At 48.0% G+C, this 3,401-nt stretch overlaps 1 pseudogene; it reads right to left on the reverse strand.

The window, feature by feature from the left end:
- Nucleotides 1–329: 329 nt before the first annotated feature.
- Nucleotides 330–2,741, reverse strand: LOC129521642 (transient receptor potential cation channel subfamily V member 5-like; annotated as a pseudogene).
- Between the last annotated feature and the right edge of the window lie 660 nt (nucleotides 2,742–3,401).

Consider the following 3,401-nt stretch of genomic DNA (forward strand, 5'->3'; position numbering starts at 1 on the left):
AGACATGGCCTTTAAGAATTATTCTGTGGGCGCCTGAGTGGCTCAGTCAGTTAAGCATCTGACTTTGATTCAGGTCATGATCCCAGGGTCCTGGGATTGAACCCTATATTGGGCTCCTGGCTCAGCAGCGAGTTTGCTTCTTTCTCTCCTTCTGCCTCTGCCACTTCCCATGCTCATGCTCTCTCACTCCCTCTCTCTAAAATAAATAAATAAAATCTTAAAAAAAAAAAAGGGAATTATCCTGTCTACCCCCTCCCATGATTAACAGGCATGAAAGTTAGTACTGCTCTACACCTAGGCCTACCTGTTTTATTTTACAGGGGTCCCCATCATAAATGATGCATATTTTCTTCTCCAACCCCCTTGCCAAGATCCAGTCTGAGATTCACGTGTCCCAGAATGTTGTGACAAAGGCTCTCCCAGCCCTGGTAATTGTTATTGCTGTGAGGTGTGGTTCAGGACAGGGAGGGGTTGGGAGGGCCAGGGAGGCTCTGGCTAGGGTCCCACTTTCAAAAACAGAAACAGAGGGCTGTTTCTCAGAAAGCTGCTCTTGTTCATGCTCCTTATTTGAGCCCTTGAAAGCTTCCACAAAGAGAAGCACCCGCAGAGGATTTTGACCATGGTTGTTCTTGTCTTATTAGAACCCGTGGTCCCCCAGCCCATACTAGCATCCACGGATCCCAGAGCAAGGAAGCTTCCTCTCCAGTATCACCATTTTGGCCTGACCTGGGCCTTCTGGAGCTCGTCCCACTTATGGGCCATCTGCCTCTGTGTGTCATCCTTTATGGTGATAAACAGATTGAGCATAAGCAATGTGGCGATGATGGCAAAGGCAAAGTAGCTGATGCCAAATATGAAGAGCAAGTTCACTTCATAGTTGGCAGGCTTTCAATGATGGTGAGGAAAAGCTGAAGGGTGTTGAACAGTGCCACAGGGTAGTCATGGACTTGTCCCAGATTGGCTGGGTACTCTGTCTGGAATATGACATAGAATGCTGAGGCAAATACCAGAATAATGAGGCTATCAGCTGGCAGAAAGGCTTCAGGTCTCCAAAAATCATCTTCTGGGAGTGTCTGGCTGGTTCAGCCAATAGAACATGCAACTCTTGACCTCTGAGTTATGAGTTCAAGTCCCATGTTGGGTGTAGAGATTATTTTAAAAAATAAAATAAAACCAAAAATTGTTTTCTGAATCATGATGATGAAAAGATAGAGAGCATCTGGAATCCTCCAGCGAAGTACATAACACCGCACCAGCCCAGCACCAGGGCAACGGACACAGGCACCATCTCTCCATTCATGTTGGAGAACCACATCCTCATGTTCACCAGCACCAGACAGGCCTAGGTGATGATAATGACATGGAACGGCCCTCAGAGGACAGTCTGTCCTAAATAGCAAGAGGCACTAACACTGAAGATGCCCAGGATCTCTAGGAATAGGATGACCACAGTTTTAATGAGGATCACCAACTCCCTCACGAACCAGATTTTATCCTGGTGAGCCACATAGGTCTCCTGTAGTGGTTTCTGTTGGAAAATGGTGTTATCTCAGGAATCTGAGGGGACAGTAGATGTAGCAGATCGTATAGAGTGGGTACAAGGCACCTGAAACGCAGAAGTACCACTGCCCACGTTTCTTCCACCTGAAGCTCACAACCTGCTTCACTGAGGTCTGTTCCAGGATCTGATGAGCCTCCTTCTTCCTGAGGGAGACCATGAGCTCTAAAAAGGACAGGTCCTCACCCTAGGAGTTGAACTCTGTGAGGTCATAGAGACTGGAGGTCAGTGGCCAATTCCACTGGATGTGCTTCCTTCCGCTTCTGCATCAGGTGCTGGAACATCGCAGTGTTGCCCTCCACTCCAGCCAGCTTGAAGGGGGTGAGACCCTGGTGATGCAGCATGCTTGAGGTCCCGGGCCTGCAGGTGGTCACTGCACCCATGATAGGACAGCAGCAGTTTGTACATCTGGCAGGTAAAGGTTTTGTTGGGCTGGAGGATGAGGATGTGTAAGATAGTGTTTCCCAGGGGGTCTTGGGCCCAGGTGGTGGTTCCATGCTCAATGAGTAGCCTCATGATCTCCTCACTGCTCACAGGCAGCAAAGGACAAAAGGGTGCTCCCCAAAGTAGATAATGTTGCAGGGGCTTTAGTGGAAAGCTGTGCCTGTAGCTCTTGCAGAGATGTTGGCCCTGTGGGCAAGCAGGGCTCACACCAAGTTCACATTCTGGTTCATGATAGCTACGTGTAGAGCAGTCTGACCTACAGATGGCTCACCCACGGTGGGCTTCTTGACCAGCTCCAGGGCAGCTTCCATCAGCACCATGGCTGCCTCAAGATTGTCCCAGAGGACTGCTGTAGGCAATGTCATCTCTCCCAGGACTCCTCCTGTACAAAGTTGCAGGTTCATTCCAGTCGAAGTTTCTTTGGGAAACATAGGTTATTTTCTTTGGCTGCCTGAATCTTCTTTTGTTGCAAGATACAGGATCTTGTCCAGAAAGCGCCCCCCAGTCCTGCTCTCTGACCAGCCCAGGAAGCCAGGAGTTTCTGGAGTTGGATCCAGGGCCCATTTGCCTTGGACGGTGGAGCCCCAATGTCTTCTCCTTTCAGGCACTGGTAGGTTATGGAAATGCGGTTTCCATATCTAAGACTATGCAGCCGCTGAGGAATAGGCAGGGTCTGTTTGGGGTTGGAACTGAGAGTATCTTTTCCATGTGACTTGTATATGCAGCTTACAGTTTGCATCTTTGGGGTGTGTGTGCATGTGTGTGTGTATGTGTGTGTGTGCGCGCACATCAGTGACCATACACTCACTTTGTTGCAAGAAATAGCCTATAGATACCATTGGAATTGTGCACTCTTTCTCTTTCTCCCCTTTCTACTTCCTTTCTTTACGTTCTTTTTCTTATCACTTAGAAACTTTCCAATAAAAATGTTTACAAATTGGAAAATACAGACAGCTATCTTCCGATGTCAACTCCCTTGGCTTTAGATATATCTGGATATGGATAATTCTGAAATGTACATCTCCAGACAGACCCATCCCTGAACCTGCCTACTTAATACCACACTCTAGCAACAAAGGGGCATTTCATAATGAATTTGACCAAAAAGGAATTCTCATTTCCCTGACCCTTCTGCCTCCCAAACTTGTTCTTTGCTGCCTTCCCTATTTCTATAAATAGCACCATCACCCACACAGTTATTCAGGCCCAAACCCTAGGCGTTGGCCCTTTGGTGATCCCTTTCTCACATGCATGCACACATACACACGCACGTTACATGACTCCGTCAGCATATCCTGGAGGTTCTACCTCAGAAAGAGATCCTGAATCCATCTATTTTTCTCCATCTCCACAGCACTTCCTCCATCTGAGCTGTCACTCTCTTTCGCGTGGGCAGCTG

Source organism: Nyctereutes procyonoides, unplaced genomic scaffold, assembly GCF_905146905.1.
Source record: "Nyctereutes procyonoides isolate TBG_1078 unplaced genomic scaffold, NYPRO_anot_genome, whole genome shotgun sequence".
NCBI classification, from domain to species: Eukaryota; Metazoa; Chordata; class Mammalia; order Carnivora; family Canidae; genus Nyctereutes; species Nyctereutes procyonoides.